We start from the raw sequence: 19,275 nt of genomic DNA, 5'->3' as shown, positions 1-19,275 counted from the left end.
TAGCCATTTTACAGTCAGGATTTCTTGTTTAAATGCCTAACCTTGGCTATATCATCTTTGAAAGCCTCAGACCCTGACCACATTTGCCTGCCTATCTGTCTTAAAATGCTATTATTACTTTCTGGAAAATTAGAATTGCTTATTGAAACAGCTTGATTTAGAGTATGGATTTTAATAAATAAGCATATGTAATGCAGTTTTGCAAAATAATTGTCACTCACCAGACTTGTAAAAATGTGTCAGTGCCTCCTGTTCCTGAGTCTTCTGGTCCCCACCTCATATTCTCTGCCTCTTTTGGCTAAGAGGAGACCCACACACAGTTCTTTGGGTACTGTGGTTTGATACAAGAAAAATCTTGCAGGGGACAAAGAAAATTGTCAAAATTTAAAGATAGAGAATGGACTACAGATACTTAAGCAGGAAACTGATATTATAATCATTTTTTTTGAGCAAGTTTATATCAGCAGTTTGGAACATGATCAGTTGTGGGTGGGATTGGAAAGACAATGGAGGCAAGGAGAGTAACCCCTGGGAGGGACATGTGAGGTGAAGAAGCCTGTGGTGGAGCGGGTGACTGAGGAAAAAGAGAGAGGCCATGACTTATTTATTTTATAACTGGATAAGATATGAAAAATATAGCACAGGGAATATGGTCATAATATTGTAATAACATTTTTTATGCTTATTTATTTATTTTGAGGGAGAGATGGAGCGAGCATGAGTGGGTGAGGGGCAGAGAGAAAGGGAGAGAGAGAATCCCAAGCAGACTCTGCACTGTCAGCATAGATCCCCATGTGGGGCTGGATCTCATGAACCGTGAGATCATGACCTGAGCTGAAATCAAGAGTTGGACACTGAACAGACTAAGCCACCCAGGCGCCCTGTAGTACCATTTTTTGGTGACATATGGTGACTATACTTCTCGTGGTGAGTGTTAAATAAGGTAATTGTTGAATCAGTATCTTGCGCACCTGAAATTAACATTGGATGTTAATTATACCTGAATAAAATATAGGAAAGAAAAAGAGAGAGAGAGGCCAATCTAAGGCAGTGATAGAACTGCAAGGAGGGAGCCATTGCATGACTGTCAGAGACACAGAGGAAAGAAAAGTAAATGCAATTTCAAAGTCTGGAGAGAGCCATATCAGAGAGATGAGGATTATTGGGAGGGTGTGTTTAAAGAAGATGAAGAGACAAAGTGCAATTTTAGTTTCATAGGTCAATAAAACATGTTTCTGATGTATCTGTTAGTACATGTTTCATTCAGCCAGTATTTTTTTATTCCAACCCCTCCTTTTATATTCATCGTGCTTCTCATATTCAGTAACACAGTATGTTAGAATACTCCATCCATTATCCATCATGTGGAGAAAAGTTTACTCTATCATTTTTTTATGATGTGAAGTTCTTCTCAATCATAAATAGTTTATTTTGTCTATTTATTTATTTATTTATTTATTTATTTATTTTTTAAATGAAATTTATTGTCAAATTGGTTTCCATACAACACCCAGTGTTCATCCCAACAGGTGCCCTCTTCAATACCCATCACCCACCCACCCCTCCCTCCCACCCCCCATAAACCCTCAGTTTGTTCTCAGTTTTCAGGAGTCTCTTATGTTTTGGCTCCTTCCCTCTCTAACCATTTTTCTTTAAATAGTTTATTTTAGACTCAGTGATGGAAAACATAAGACCACATATAAGAAATGAAAAAGGATGAGAGAAATTGAATAAAAGAAGCAAAAGTAAAATTATTTATCCTCAAAGATTCTACCTCTTGGGAGAAGACCAAAGAGGGTTGAAGAAGATTGTAATCCATTGCCGTTGTAGTAGTTCCAATTTTTAGGCAAATGTGAATTTGAATTACAGACTTTCCTCTGAAATTATCTATATGTGAGTGAATACTGGAGAGACATTAATAAAATTATGGCTTTAATTGAATGGGAAGGATTCAAATGGAGATTTTGTTTATAATAAAGTCAATTTAATATAACTAACCTGACAAACAAATATCAACAAGGACCATAAATGTCAATAAATGTAAAAGAACATGTAAAATTTCTAATTTTTGTCAGAATCTGTATAATAGTTAACATCCTTCAATTATGACAGAATATGGTAATATAAACTCTGTGAAAACAAATGACAATAAACAAAAACAAAAATAGCAAAGACAAACAAAAAAACAAGTTCACACTTTTTATTATATATATTACACTTTAGTACATTCAAAACTCAATGTAGAAATCCTATGTTCCTTTTCATCAGCATGTTCTATGTTAAGTGATTAAGAACCTTCTTGGACAATAAGAATTAGAAGGGTCATTCCTGCCCTTCAGGACAGTTGTTCAAATGCTATTCCATTGATTCTAATTCCATCACAATTTCTTGGGGCTTATTAAGTAAGGAGATCACTGGATGCTACCACAGATCTATTAAATCAGAATTTGGAGTTTAAGACTAGGAATCTGCATCTTTAATAAGTGTTTTGGACAATTCTTATGCTCCCTTATATTTGAGAAACTTTGTTTCAGAAATCCACAATATCTAACATAAGCAATGATTAACATAAATGAAAAGGCCATAGTGAAAAAAATCATTTTACAGAAAAGAAAACTTTTTATTACATTAATAGGTTAGCCCATGAATGAACCCATAGTAGATGCTTAATATTTGTAATTAATTAGATAGTTTATGTGTTAGAATACTGAATTACCATGGTGATCTAGGCATTTGCAATCTTTAAAGCAACATCTTTAACTGTTTTTGATTACAGAGAAAGCAAACACTTGTTACTTTTTATTTTTGCAAAGTGCCATACACAAGTTTGTTTTTCGTGATTTTTAAAATGATGAAAAATAAAACATTGAGAGATCTTGTGGGAGAAGAAATACATGTAGGTCCTAAAATACGCTTAAGATTGACTTTTTAAAAAATGAAGAAAATCCATAATCTACCCAAAGTTTGTTCTATGCTCACTGGCATTATCTTTAATCTCACAAAATACTTTACCCACTGGAAAAGAGAGGGCAACGGATGTAATAAATAATCCATTAATCATTTAGTTGAAACTCCTAAAATCCAACTGGGGCTGATTTTACTCTGATAAAATGAAATAAAAATTGATCCAATTTGTTAAAGCCTTATGCCTGTTAGGAATACATTCAGCTGAAAACAGAGGCTTAATCAAATAAGATTTATTTTTTCTCACAAACCAAATCTCTAGGTAGATGAGGGCTGGTGTTAGGTCAACTTCTTTTCAGTAACATCCAGAATCCATGCTCTCTGTACAAGTCTCTAATATGTCTATTCCTCCCTCTCAGCTTCCTTTTAAAAACTTTTAATTTAAAAAAGTTTTTTTAATTTCAGTGTAGTTGATACATAGTGTTACGTTAGTTTCAGGTGTAAAACATAGTGATTCAACAAGTTTACATGTTACACTATGCTCACCACAAGTGTAGTTACCATCTGTCGCCATACAATGTTACTACAGTATCATTGACTATATTCTCTATGCTGTACCTTTTATTGCCATGACTTATTCATTCCATAACTGGAAGCCTGTATCTCCCTCTCTCCTTCTCACCTACTTTGCTCACCTTCCTCTGGCAACAATCACTTCTTCATATTTATGGGTCTGATTCTGCTTTTGGTTTATTTGTTGTGTTTGTTTGTTTTTTTTTTAGTTTTGCTGTGTTTAGTTTTCTCAATACCAATGAAATCATATGGTATTTGTCTTTCTTTGTCTGACTTACTCCACTTAGCATAATAGTCCATCCTCAGCTTCCTTTTTTGACTTTAGTGCTCAAGGTGGCTGCTGCAACCCTTGCCTTTATGCCAATATACAAGGAGGAAAGAAGGGAGGAAGGGGTAGTGCTATCTATTGCCTTTTTTCTTTTTTAATGTCAGTAAACAAAAACAAAATCTTTCCCAGAAACTGTTTGCTTGATTTCCCTTTTTGACCCATAGCTCTTTGGCTAGAACTTGGTCACATGACAACATATTACTGTGAGTCTGGGAAAATGGGCATCTAGCCTTTGGATTCGATAGTAGGCAGCAGTAGGAAGACAGTTGGGAAATGACTTTTGAGTTGGCCAAAAAACAGTGTCTGATACAACCTATTCTAATTCCTAGTGTCCCTAAGCCTGGACACTTCAAGAGTAAGTTTACTGGAAGTTTTAGCATTAAAAAGGCTTAACTACCATGTAGAGTTTCCTGAAGTTCTTTCAGGATCTTGCTTCTGTAACATTGGTGTGCATTATGGCCTTGCATGTCATGTTTCCTAAACTTTGTCTTATTCCCTCTCCCTTCTTCATCATCCTGACCCTGGAAAGCAATGTGGGTTGGTGGTGGGGAGTGCTGGCTCTGGAGGCAGATGGTCAGGGTTTGAGTCCTGGCTGGGCTACTTACTAGCTGTGCACCCTTGAACTAGTTATTTAACCTCTGTGGGGCTTCATATCCTCATTTTTCAAGTGAATTGCTGTAAAAATTAAATGATATAACCACATGAAACTACTTATTCTATGCTAAGCGTATGCTAAGTGCTTGATAAATGTTGTTATTATTAATTTATTACTTTGATTTATCTCCAAATCTTACCAATGTATATAATCACAATGCTTGTTATATACAAGTAGCTTGGCTAAAATAAATAAATAAATAAATAAATAAATAAATAAATAGATAGATAAATAAATAAATAAATGAAGTAGTTCAGCTAAGAATTCCCTTTTAGTTCCCTTCTTTTTGTATAAATGATGCATTTTTATGTAATGGTGTGTGTGTATTACGTTTGTGTGATTTCTGGAGGCTACAGCTGAAATCTTTCCTGGGAAATGTCACAAGCCCCAGGATTAATGCCTCTTTGAAAAAAATTACTAAAGTGGCCTGTATTTGTAAAAACACATTTCTAAGATCTTTATGTTGTCTTTCATTAAAACATCTGCTTCGGCAGAAAATGATAAAAAGTGGAAGTGTCATCAAGAGGCAACAGTACCAGCTGATAAAAGGAAGTGCCTTCCTCCACCTCACCACGTAGGCTGTGAGGATCCCAGGTCCTGAGTAGAGCAGCGGCTGATGGCCGGAAGCTGATTTTCATGTTCTCTTTTCTCCACTGGGAAGATTAGTTACTGAAAAGCTCTCTGTGAAAGTGTCTAAGAATCAAAGATTGCCTCATCTTAAAAAATAATAAGAATAAAAAATTTAGCTAACATTATTTTTCTTGACATATAACCTACAGGGACACTGGGAATGAGAAGACGCTGTGGCAGACACAGTTTTTGGCTCACTTAAAAGTCATTTCCCAGCCGCCCTTCCTATTACTGCCTACTATAGAATCCAAAAGTTAGATACTCATTTTTCCAGACTCATGTTATTTCTCTTGCCATATAACATGCATGCTCTCTATTTTTTGTCAGAGCTTTCCTGACTGTTTATTTCTGGGAAGTAGGTATCAATAGAAGAAGGAAGAAGGAAGGAATAGGAAGAAGAACAATTGGCTGAGAAATGGTTGGTAGGACACTTGAAGGGGAATGTACCTCAGTGGGAAGAAAGATTCCAATTAAAAATGTGGAGGCAATTCTGAAGTAAACTATTAACTTGTTTACAGTTTCACTTCAGTTTTGGTTTCATCTTTGGATTGAGACATAGTCACTTTAAAATTTATGGAATGTTCTTTCTTTGCCTTTGGTATTTAAGTAATTGAAGTTAATCTTTTTGAAGGAGGTCTCAGTTGGATTGTTGTAAAATTGAAAAAATCATTAAGAGAAGATTAATAAAAGAAAATACTTTAGGTTGAGTAACACAGATATTCTAGTCTTAGCCCCCGCAATATGACCCAATAGACAGAACAAGCTCTGGAAAAACAGGGAGTATGAGCCAAATGTTCAGCTTCTCTCATTAAAAAACAGAATTATGCAACAGTATAGACTTTGCAAGGCTATTGTTTTAAGAAGGAATTAAACAGAATTTGTTTATTCAGCCTGGAGGGCTCAGCTAATAGATGTCCCCTGAAATGTGGAAGAAATCTCCTTGTTTGTTACAAAAGCTTAGCCAGAGATTGGAGTCTGAATGAGGGGGAAGAAAAAGAAAGTGAAGAGAAGAAGCAACAGCTCTAGGATGAAAGTAAAGCTGTAGGACTTTTGCATCCTGATTTCCCTTCTCTGGGTTTTTGTTTTCTAAGGGATTGATGCAAGGCAGAGACCTCCCATAAGTAAGTAGTATGGCAAGAGCAGAACTTTTTTTTTTTACCTGCTTTCCCGTTTGTGGGATGACATTCCAACTTGTCCATAGTGCAACATTATTTTTTTTTAATTAATTAATTAATTTATTTATTTTTGGGACAGAGAGAGACAGAGCATGAACGGGGAAGGGGCAGAGAGAGAGGGAGACACAGAATCGGAAACAGGCTCCAGGCTCTGAGCCATCAGCCCAGAGCCTGACGCGGGGCTCGAACTCACGGACCACGAGATCGTGACCTGGCTGAAGTCGGACGCTTAACCGACTGCGCCACCCAGGCGCCCCATAGTGCAACATTATTTAGAGTGAAAGGAATCACACTGAGACAACTGGCAAAAATTACAATTTTCTGGACAACAGGTATACCTACTTTGTACCGAGAAGATGCACATAACCAACACAGATAGCACTTCTGTGTGTCATGCACCCTGAGAGGAGAGCCAGCCAGCCTGTTACCAGGAAGCTTCTGGGGAGGTTAAGGTGATCCACAGTAGAGGCAGGTAGAAAACTCTAGGCTGGGAGACTGGAGGAAGTAAATGGTAATCACTCCAAGGTTGGCAGCCTATGAAGACAGCATAAATCAAAGAGCCAACCATGATTTTTCCAGAGGTAGCTGGATTATCAGAGTCTATTAGACTGTAGTGACCAGAAGATAAAGGCCATTGAAATGAAGGGTGTCCTTGCTTGCTCTTCCACAAGGATGTGTGAGACATATTTTCCCTCTTATATCCCTGGAGGTCCAGTTAGGGAGGGAAACAGGCGATGGGGTGGCTATATGGGAGGTTAAATATTTTTATTAATAAAATATTAATAGAGAGATCACATGGCCTTTTAAGGTGTGGGGTGGGAGTAAATTTAAACTAGATATAAATTTAGTTGAGTTTCTATTTCATGGACAGATCAGTTATGAACAAAAATAAGGGAGCTGTATCTCTGCAAATCTAAGTTCTATGAATTGTGTGACCCTTCTTGCTATAATTAAATAACTATGCTATTTACTGATAGGGGCCAGAGATCCCCTCCTTCTGTATTTCTTCCAAAAACTCTTAGTAATATTATCAATTTATTTAATCATTCCCTGGGATCAGTAGTTCTTATAGACTATCTGATATGAATGGTCCTAAGAAACCTACAAAGTAGGCATGATTATCCTACTTTATCAGTAAGTTAGTTAAGGCTAATAGAAACTGAAGGGCTTGATTTAGTACATCTAGCTAATAAGTGATAGAACTTGGATTTAGACCAGGCTAAAAACTTAAATGGCTCGCATACTACCTTTTATGCTAAGTTGCCTTATTTTATTAATAAGTAGATTAGAATTGATGCATTAAGCTCTTGACTTCTAATCTCTTCTTTGTGATTTTAAACCATGACTTAAAATTGATTAATTACTGAACTTTTTACATGCTTATAATACATATTCTCAGGTAGATTTAAAATTATTTGGTGTTTTCTTCTTGATTGTCCCATGTCTGTGTTTCTTGCATTATTGTTGTCTTTAGAATTACACATTTATTGGGGCACATGGGTGGCTCAGTTGGTTACTGTCTGACTCTTGGTTTCCTGTCAGGTCATGATTTCACGGTTTGTGAGTTTGAGCCTGGGCATGGGGCTCTGTGCTGTGTCAGTGGGGAGCCTGCTTGGAATTCTGTCTCCCTCTCTCTCTGCCCCTCCCCCACTTGCTTTCTATCTTTCCTTCAAAATAAATAAAAATAAACTTAAAAAAAATTAGAATTACACATATATTCAGTAAGTATTTATGGAACACCTATTATATGCCAAGAACTATTTTATGTTTGGGATGTATTAATAAAACCCTTGGAGACAATCCTTATACCCTTGGAACTTGCATTCTGTTGGTGAAGATGAAAAATAAACAAAATGATTAAGGAAATTATAAGATCTAGTGGAAGATGGTAAGTGTGATGCACAAAAATGTAAAGCTGGGTAAATGGAATTGGGAATGCGAATGGTTTGCTATTTTAGGGAAGATGAGAAGAATAGATCCATTGAGAAAAAAATTCACCAGAGAATAGCCTGAGGGAGTGACTTGTATTTGGTCAGAGGAAGAGCAGTTCATGTGGGGGAATACAGTCAGTGTAAGGAAAATTGGCAGTGTGGCCAGAGAAGAATAAATAAGATAAAGTCAGAGAACAGTTGGACTACTGTTGAACAGATCTAATAGGAACTTGAGGGTCATTGCAAGAAACTTCAGATTGTAATAAGGCTTTTAAATAACTTCTATTCCTTCTTAACATCCAGTGTCGCTCTAAGCACATACTTCTTTTCACTGGCAGATGGTATCTTTACTCTTTAAAGTTCTTTACTAGAGGATTGTGATATCCAGACACGTTATGTTTACATTTTTCTTGATGGACCATAATCTATTATAGATCCTTCTATTAGAAGTTTCGTGGTTTGTCTACTTATGAAGTGATTTTTAGTTGCTAATCCACTGGGAGTCACAGGATTCTCCCTGCCATCTCTGACTATTTGGTGTGCATCAACTTTTTTTTTTTTTAAACCATCATAAACCTCCAGATCAGGTAACATCATGGACATACAGGACATATATTTCAAGAGTTGTTACTGTTGTGGTTGTTCATTTCTTTTCTTTCTTTCCATGTTTAAAATTGTGCTAAGTGATTGGGAGGAAGGAGTTAATAAGGCAGCTTTATTGTCTATGTCACCTGGCTCCCAGGGAGAAAGGACTGGCGATATTTGGTAGCAAGAAAAGCCTTATCTTGAAAATGCCTTCAGCATAATGTCTAAGTGAAGGAAAATTAAACTAAGATTAGGAACTTGGCACCCTGGAGCATGTCTCCTAAACTACGGAAGCCTCTGGGGCATAAAATGAAAATGTTTTAAATTGGGTATTCCCACTGTTGAAGACCCTGTGAACCTCCCCTAGAAACCTTATCCATTCTTGACCACAAAGGTGGCCCTGATCTACCAAGGGGGTACCTGGGGAGCCACACTTGATGTCTTCCTTTCTCTGTCTTATCCTTTTAATTGATATTACTTATTTGGGTGTAACACAGGTTAAAAATCTCTAATTCATGTTTGTCTAATCTGGCAACCTAACCTGTTAGCTCAGTATTAGAAAGTGAAAATCTTCAAAAAATATTATTCATAAGAAAGGACCAAATTTACCACAGGTTCATAGATTGTGTTTTTTGTAAATCTAGGGGAACATCAAAGGGAGCAAGCATCTTTTGAATGTCATTATTTGGGGAAAAATGAGCTCTAAATATTTTGAGAGGGGTCTAAAGATGAGTGGCATGTCACTAAGAGGTAAGAAAACAAATATTTAACAAATGCAGAGGTAAGAATGTACATATTGTTCTTTCATATTTGATAGTTGGGAACTATTAGCTCATTTGAGAAATTCTGCAAGTTGTTTGAAACTTTTGAAATTTCTTTTCTGAAAATTGTTTTGGGAAATATATTTTTTAAAAAATGTCTCTGAATGCAGCATATATTTATTCTTTGGAGTTGTGCTTTATTCTTGGAAAAACTTAGAAGCTACCTAGAAATAAGTGCTATAAATAAGGTAGTTATTTGAGGATTTAAAAAATATGTGACTATAGTTACTGACTCATTTTCTTGAATGCTTTATAAACTAAATGTAAAGATAACTCTCTAAGTGAAATACAAAACTACCTGATCAAAATAGCTTCATTGGAATAAATTATGCTTTCCCAAGATGATTGCTTGAAGGACAACACTAATGTGGATGTTTCTCTCCTGATCACCTACCCTGATCATCCTATTTAAAATACCTACTTTGATAACTGTATTTAAAATAGTTATTTTTAATCAAGGTCTTTGTTCAATAGATGTTTTTCCCTATGGCATTGTTAATCATTGCTATCTATGGAGATCAGAACTCTATTAAAATTATATATTTTAATTTTATCTTAATAACAGTGGGTATGGATGAGAGCAAAAGACTGCAAATTTCTTAATATGGATTTGAGGGAATAATATTGGGTTTTTATTAGCAGCCTAATGAAACTCTATTGCATTTATCACAAAAAACCCTACAAATACCTTTTACAAATAGCTAATTACAAGAAATAACATTTTTGCAGACTTTCTTTTGTGTAACGCAAAAAATTTGCTTATTCTCTTTACCTACATCTAAACACTATGATTTAGTTTCTGCTGAAATGATGATTTCTTTTCTAACAAAAAAGGAAGGAGTAACTTAGAAAAGTTGAGATGAGCTAACTAGTACTAAAAACTGAAAAGTACTTGTTCTGCTTCATGCTGTGAGTGAAGTAATTATGTGTGTGTGTGTGCGCACGTGCGCGTGTGTGTATACATGGATATTACACACACACAATTTTTAACCCAAATATTATAAGATCAAATAAAAAAAAGTATTGGTGTGTCAGTTGGCATCCTCTAAGACGGTAAGACAGAATTAGCAGTACAAGAGGCTTAATGGCAGAAATGCCTGTGAGAGGGAGGAAGAAATATTTTGACAGCTGCCAAAAGAAAAGAAGATGGAGCATGATTGGACAGGACAGCTTTAGGTGATGATGCAGATGTGACAGAGCCATGGCCAAACCAACAAGGAGCTCTCCATCAAAGATCGCTGATAGGGGAGTCTGGTGTTAGACAGAAATAACCAGGCTTTAGTACTTACACCATGCTCAATCGTTGGCTATTGGCCGTTGGCAAAGAGTGTGACCTCCACTCATAATCTGTGGTGGACACTGAAGGCACTAACACTGGGAGCTATCAGTAACTGGACTCCTTGCTCCTGAATGGCGAGCTCTTTCTTGAAGATTGATTGAAATAGCACATCTTCATGGCTGCCTCAGTGAGGGCAAGTGCGTGCACGTGTGTGTGTGTGTGTGTGTGTGTGTGTGTGTACACTAGTACTGTCAAATGAGAGTAGATACATGAAAGTCCTTTATTATTTAGAGCCTACTATTTTGTAAGATATTCTAGTGTTACAACCCATATAGATTTTGCAAGCTTGCCTGTCTTTCCTTGGAAAAACTACATGGTTGGCTTGACTTGGGGCAATTTAAAAGATTACTGAAATAGCCCATACACTTGACCAATGACAACAGTTCTTTCTGTCAGGATTAGGAGGACTTGAAGACCAGGAATGGGATGGGAATGGATGTGCTGAAATCCAGTGCCACACCACAGATCCAATATAAGCATGTCCTCACACTCATTTTCCTCTTCATATTCAGGATACAAGACATGAAGAAGGGAAAACGCAAGGGAGTTAGCAGAGGGTTGTCTGGAATAAATAGTTTATTGTTCAGAGGTAAGAAAATAAAATAATAACCTTTGAAAGAACTGGATTGTGGTCTTTATTTCCCTGATCATTGGCTTACACCCACCAGCATTTAAATGGAAGCAGACTATCAACCCTAGAAGAAACATTGTCATCATATATTACTAACCCTTATTTTATCAATATTTATTTTTATTTTATGAATATTTTATGAAAAATTCAGTATGTTAAAAACTCTTTAGCACCAATAATTGTATAAAAGATGGGTCAATATAATAAAAAGGTAGGGGTACAGCTGGTAGAGAGCTTTATAGGTCAGAAAATATTTTTAACTGATTTTCACACACTTCTGCTGATTTGTTTTGTGCCCATGGAAAAAGAAGTGAAAAAAGCATATGTAACACATTTTGATGCAAAACACAGAAATATAATGGATTTACAAATATTTTTCTTTGAGAAATCTGTACCTTCTTGTTCTCACCAAAGGGATGTTGGTATCATTTTAAATATCATTTTTGAAATGCAGATGGTACACAATTAAATAGATATTTTACATGGCCTAAAGTGGTTTATAGACCTACAGTGTTCAGAACATATCAATTAACCAAGAGGTATTAATTTGGTACCTACTCTATGACTCAGAATTTGGAATGGCATTGTGTAACACACATAAGACAAATAAGATAAAGCCTTTAACCACCATGAACATCTAATCTACTTGAAGAGATGAGAAAAATGCACAAAATACAGAGAAAGACATAACACAATATATATTCAAGGGCTTAACTGTGTAGCATTTCTAAGCATAATGGTGGCTTAGAGATGGGTGAGTTGAATGCCGTTCGTTATAGAAAATTTATGGAGAAAGTTGGATGCAAGGTGGACATTACAAAATGGGTACGTTTGAAATAGACAAAGGAAAACCACAAGCATGTATTCTAAGCATGGTTGGAAACATCAGCTGGTATCATTGTGGTTTATACACATAAGGAGAATAATCTGATTTGGCTGGATAACTTATGTTGTGAGCAAGAGAGAAGTAATATGAAATAATTGGACTCTAAAGCCCAGATTCTGGAGGCCCTGGGCTTACACATGGCGTAAAAGGCAATAAGGAATCATTATAATAACAAAATGTAATTGGGCTAAGTTTTAGTATTATCAGCCCAAGTATAATTGCTGAGGATTTCCCTTTCATTCCACCATGTCTCTGGGGAGTCACCCCATTGTTTTGGGAAACATGAATGTTCTAGACTGTTGAAAATGGTTAGTCCACAGTGGAGGGTTTGGATGGGACTCAGTGAATTCCTGCCTTTTAGAGAGTGTCATTTCTGCTGATAGTTTTGTGGGAGACATGCAGACAGCTCTCAGAGGAAGGCCCTCATCAGGCAGCTACAAACAGCATACCTCACGGCCTCACAGGGCTCCTTATCACAGGGTTGGGCAGTAGGCTTGCCTTGGCTCCCTGTTGCTGGTGCTGGACCTTGACTGGCAGGGTCTAAATGTGATTCCCCTCCTCTCTGGAGTCCCAGGTCTTATCTTCAGCATCTCATTCCAAGCTCCATGGATATCCTACAAATTACTGTGCTTTTGAGTTTTCCCCTCGTGAGTCCTGTTGATTCTTATTAGTCTTACATTGAGTAGAATAGTCAGGGTTATCCTCTTGTCTTTTTTGAATCTATTTTTATGGCATGAACTCTGTGTGTTGCTTCTTTCTGGGCCTTTCTTTCTGATTCTCAAGAGTTTTTACTTCATAATAATCTCGCTTCCTATAAATCAAAAACATTGTTTTGTTTTTGTTTTTGTTATGGGTTCAAGAGCTTCACTTAAATAAACAACAAGAACGAAAATTGAATATTAGTAGTTTCTTATAATATTTAAAACTGCTTCACAGTTCTAATCTCATTTAGGCAAAGGAAATGCTTCTCATTGAGGAATTACAGGTGAGGAAATAAGATAAAAAGTGTATTATTTAAATTTATTATCTCACTATAATAATAATAATATTTAATATTGATTAACCACTTAGTCTATGTCAGAACCTGGGACAATACTTGGGAGTACCTAAGTTTGATTAAATGATTAATTATTTAACTCATACATATAGTTTTAAGGGGTTTTCACTTGAAATTACATATTTTATGAGTAAGATAGTAGACCTCTGAGAAGTTAACTTATCTTTCCAAGCTTATAGCACTAGTAAATCACTGGCGAAGTTCAGATTCCAAGGTAGGAAGTCTACTGCAGAGCCTGTACTTTTACTGGCTGTGCCCTCAAAATATTTTCTTTATCAAGGGATTAACATAATTACAAAAGCAGTTTTAGAAGATTAGTCTGGCATCTGCATAAGAGCCTAGAGAGAGGATTATTAGTTTGGAGGTTATTTTAAGAACTGCAGGCATGAACTGAAGAGGATGTCTTAGATGTTTAGCCCTAGTGGACTAGGGTAAAGTAAGCAACATTAAGGGCAGAGGATTTAAGACTAGTAGTTTGAGAAACTACCAGGAAAATATAGAGTATACTCTAGAAGTGTTTTTTAAACTTCCTTGACCACAAAGTTACCTGGAACACTTGTAAAAAAATTACAGAATCCTGAGCTCCACCCAATTGGTCTGTCAGAAGCAGATTTTCCAAAGGAATATCCTTTTGAAAATGAGGGTGCCAGATGATTTTTGTGATCAGATAAATTGGAGAAGACATTATAGAAAATGTCTTGCAATTTTTTTTTCTATAGAAGCTATGTATTACATAATTATAGTGGCTTTTCTTAACTCCCTGACACAATTTACTTTTTTACAGTTATTTCCTGATGTACAAAGTGGTCTAGGCCCAAGCCGTTAAAGGTTTTCAGTTCAACTAGTAAATCATCCAGGTGATTTCAGGTTTTATTGCCACTGAATTATTGTCCACAGTAGCACACTGTATTGATTTTGTGCCATCTGACACATGGTATGAAGTCACATGCCATAATTCATTCAGCCCTTTAATACTGACAAAGAGGAAGGTGAAATGTGAACTCCTGATCCATGTATGTTTCAAAGAGCTTGTTTCATCACTCAAGTCAGCCAATTTTAAAATAGAATGGGGTGATCTTTCATATAATTTTCCTGGTTCCTTCTGTGGATTGTCAATCAAAGTTCCCTATTCCTTGTGGGCTCAAGCTTTTAAGGTCCAGGTTTAGAATTCAATTTTTAAGTTGTGCTCAGGTTGGAAACAATGCATATTTTACACTGAAAATTCTTTTTAGTCTTTATAATGGCTGGAGAAATGAATGTAATAACCAGTTTGACAGTAAATAATAACAGAATGTGTAATCTTTTTTACATACAAATTCCCTCATCAATGTTACATTTAATGGTTGCTAAGTATTTGGGAGTAGATATTTTTAGTTCAGAATTCATCAAGTGAATTATCAAGTATACTCCAGGTAGTCCACTAAAGATGAGAAGTCTTTTGTTTCCCCCCACACACTTACAAACACAGAGTGTTATTGTTGTTTATTTCCCAGATATTTTTAGTATTAATAAAAAATCTCAAGAGAGGTCTTCAGACATGTAAGTACAAGGTTCTTCCTCTAAAACAGCACACATTACCCCTCTAGAGGCCAATATTATGTCTAGTGCAAGTCTATTTTGAACCAGCAGTGTTGAATTCCATGAAATTCTTGGTTGAGGAGTTCTCTGGCCTTAGTGGCATTGTCTAAATCACCTACTATTTTCTCAGAATTCCCATAGTATAGTTACCATTTCAGTTCTGGTATCAGAGCCTAGTCTTCTCCTTCTTGAGTTAAATTACTTACTGATCCCTTTTTCCTAGAAGACACATCAATGTGCCAAAATGGACCCTGGATAATGTCAGAAACGATCTTAAAAGCAGGCATTAGTGTGCTAAGACAGTGAGTTCCTGTCCATTTGTAGGTAATAGCGAGTAGGCTTTTATACCACATATCCAATACCAATCATTAAGGGACATCCAATGATTTATCTTTGGGGAAAAATGCCCCTCTGGAATTGGCAACTAATACTATAATATTTTGGCACCATTCATCAAGAATGGATTGGCACCAGATTGTGATTTATAGTATCAAGATCATTAGATGGATCTAAAGCAAAAGAAAGGTAATATATTTTCCTTGTAAGACCCATGAAAGTGATCCAAATACATATCACCTATATCCTAATCCTCTCCAAATTCTATTTCTGTGGAAGTTCCATTGTAAGGGCTTGCTTTCACAAAGAGTCTCTGGATCTTATTTCAGTAGAAGCAAGAACCTCCTTTTCTATGTATGAAATGATAGGAGGTTTTAGATTCCAGGATGCCTGGATAGGTTTGGTGTTTCCCATATAAATAATCATCCAATGAATGAGTTTGCATACTCAGGAAATCAACTTGTTTATTATAAGGAACTGGAACCAAAGGAAGCTGGATAATTTCCAAAGTGAAATGTGTACAAACCTCATAGTCAATTTGATTGAATACTTTAAAAAATATTATTATTAACATGTAGTTGATATGCGATGTCATAATTATTTTCAGTGTACAACATAGTGATTTGACATTCAGTGCTCATCGTGATAAGCATGGTCACCATCTGTCATGATACAGCCTTATCACAATATTGTTGACTATATTCCCTATGCCATACTTTTCATCCCTGTAACTTATTTATTTAAAAATTTTTAAAACTTTATTTTGAGAGAGAGAGAGTTTGTATGCAAGTGGGGGAGGGGCAGAAAGAGAGGGAGAGAGATAATCCCAAGCAGGCTCTGCAAGTGCCGAGCCTGACATGGGGCTTGATCTCACGACCATGAGATCATGACCTGGGCTGAAATCAAGAGTCTAAGAGTTAGTGTTCAACCTACTGAGATAGTCAGACACCCCAATATAACTAGAAGTTTGTACCTCTCAGTCTCCTTCACCTATTTCAATTGAATGCTTTATAGCTAGTTTGTGGCAAAATTACAGCCAGTTATTGGACTCATACCACAGAGTGACAGTGACTGACAGTACAGACAACAATCTTAAATATTAAAAATAGGGGACTTATGGGGAGCCTGGGTGGCTCAGTTGGTTGGGCGACCAACTTTGGCTCAGGTCATGATCTTGCGGTCCGTGAGTTCGAGCCCCGCGTCGGGCTCTGTGCTGAATGCTCAGAGCCTGGAGCCTGTTTCAGATTCTGTGTCTTCTTCTCTCTCTGACCTTCCCCCATTCATGCTCTGTCTCTCTCTGTCTCTAAAATGAATAAACGTTAAAAAAATAAAAAAAAAATAGGGGACTTATAAGCCACATAGTTAAAAATGGCCATATGCCAGCAAGAGGAAGGAAAGTAGTATAGAGAAGAACGCAGATTAAAAAGTGACAACCTGTGGTATTGTTCTGTGCATCTTGGGTGAAAGCTATCTACATCTGAAGACGGACTGTTTTGGATTCCCGAGAAGTCTCAGCTGGAGATCTTCAATAGGATTGGTCTTCCAGTGTTTGAGGATGGTTTATGTCTCTTTGGTTGGGGGATATGTGTCCAAGAATCAGTTATTTAAGTGTTTCACTGCTGTGCTAGTTATTACCAATACCTGATAGGGTCCCTGTAGTTCAGATTGTGACACAGTCTTTTGTTAAACACAAAACTCTGACTTGTAGCTGAGGCTTTAGGGAAGTATAGTCAAACAAATAGTGTTTGTAGATGACAGAGACTTAACATGGCTGTGGTCATTACTTATAATTTTCAAAAGTGAAAGATCTGATGAGAGTTCATTACAAAAATGCAACTGACAAGGGAATTGGTTATTTCTGTGACATGCAAAATAAACATAAAAAGGCAATCTTAAAGTTTTAGACAAAATGTCTATAAGCATAATGATTAAGCATGAAGAATGTTTTAACAGATAATGAATGTTACATCTTATTTAAAAAATAGCAAATGTATTCTTTATAGAGGAAAATATCTTGAAATGTAACATATAATTAACCAGAGACATAATATACATATATCATATCAAGACTATGCTAAGCAGATAACAAATTTGGTAAGTCTGGAGTAGGTCTTTTAAAAACCCTCTATTTAAAAAGAACTCTGTGGATAAGTTTGATGTGCATCCTGTATTAAAAAGCACCGTCCTAGAAAGTGCTAGATTCAAATTAAGGAAGTAAGAATATGACAAAGCTAACATTTTTTTCTTTAAATGTTTATTTATTTTTGAGAGCAACAGAGACAGAATGTGAGTGGGTTAGGGGCAGAGATAGAGGGAGACACAGAATCCAAAGCAGGCTCCAGGCTCCGAGCTGTCAGCACAGAGCCCGACGCAGGGCTCAAACCCATAAGCTGTGAGATCATGACCTGAGCTGAAGTCAGTCGCTCAACCAACTGAGCTACCCAGGTGCCCCCAAAGCTAACATTTTAAATAATAATTGACATTATGAAACTATGATAATTAATTATCAAAATAATTATAAGTTATTATACCGTTGTTGCCTACATCAGGCAGAGTACCACTAAGTCTGATAAATAAAAATATATCAAGGTCAGCAAGGGTACTGACAAGTCTCTTGTCATTCTCCTTTAGCACATATAGTTTCTGAAATATTGAGGCATGTTACCACACAATTTAATCTAGAGAAAGCTGAGCCTCTTTTCTGATTTGACAACTCTTGCCATGGAACTCATCAAAAGTAATATTTCAAACAATCTTAATTTTTTCTGGCACCTTCTTTTCTACAGTGAAAGAATGAGTCTTCATACTTTTCCAGGAACCCTCTGGGAAATCCCAGAGATATTTTTAGGAACAAAAGATATCCTGAAAGTTATTTTACTTTGCTTAACATTTAGGATTAAATTTTAGGAAGGAAAAAAAAAGTTGTCAGGAATTTGAATACTTAGGAATGTGAGTGTTGAGAAATAATTGGCCGTTTAATTGAAAGTGACAATAAACATTTAAAAATAAACAGGGAAGATGACAACTTTTAAGAACTGTAACTCTTTCATAAGTGAGAAAAGTTTTGTTTTCTTAGGTAAACAAGAATGTAATAAAACCAAAGGAAAGCACAGAAAATTTTCCTGACAAAACAGAATCTTTGCTATCCATGCAGATAACACACACAAAAAAGAACCCTTTAGGGGCAGCTGGGTGGCTCAGTCAGTTAAATGACTGACTCTTGGTTTTGGCTTAGGTCATGGTCTCACAATTTGTGAGATCCAGTCCTGCTTTGGGCTCTGCACACGAGAGCACAGAGGCTGCTTGGGATTCTTTATTTCCCTCTCTTTCTGCTCCTCCCCTCTTTGTGCATGCTCTCCCTCTCTCTTTCTCTCAAATAAATAAATAAACATTAAAAAAATAACTCTTTATATTTTAGGTGAAAGCAATAAATAGTAAACTGAGGACACAAACCCATCAAAATTGAGCAAACTTTGCTAGGATTTTAACACATTTCATGGCTCGTCAGACTCATTATCTGTACTTAGTATAATCAGAAAATGAAATTCCCTTTCTGTGTGCCTTATACTACTTTTGGTATCCATCAGGTTTTGTCCTTGTCGTTCTAGTTTAAGACAAAACTTTTCTCTTTTTTTTCTTGAAGGCAAACACATCTTATTACTTTGCACATAAAATTGTGTCTCTCTGACAGGACCGTTAGTGGTAGAGTCTCATTCAAGTATATTATTTACAAGTTTTAGCCAAAGCAATTTCTGTTTCACCGAAAAAACTCAAGGGGTTGACAATTGTCAACTGTCACATAGTAGCATCTTAGATGAACAGAATTTATGATCACACATTAAATAC

At 36.3% G+C, this 19,275-nt stretch overlaps 1 long non-coding RNA gene across 1 annotated transcript in view; it reads left to right on the top strand.

The window, feature by feature from the left end:
- Positions 1 to 9,532, top strand: part of LOC131507250 (uncharacterized) — a 108,173-nt gene extending 98,641 nt beyond the window's left edge. Inside the window, exon 3 of the long non-coding RNA XR_009259412.1 lies at positions 9,426 to 9,532. This is a non-coding gene — a long non-coding RNA (uncharacterized LOC131507250). The remainder of the gene's footprint in view (positions 1 to 9,425) is intronic.
- Positions 9,533 to 19,275: the final 9,743 nt, after the last annotated feature.

The sequence above is a fragment of the Neofelis nebulosa genome, chromosome 3 (genome assembly GCF_028018385.1).
Source record: "Neofelis nebulosa isolate mNeoNeb1 chromosome 3, mNeoNeb1.pri, whole genome shotgun sequence".
Lineage (NCBI taxonomy): Eukaryota > Metazoa > Chordata > Mammalia > Carnivora > Felidae > Neofelis > Neofelis nebulosa.
This window is presented reverse-complemented; position numbering and strand designations above follow the sequence as displayed.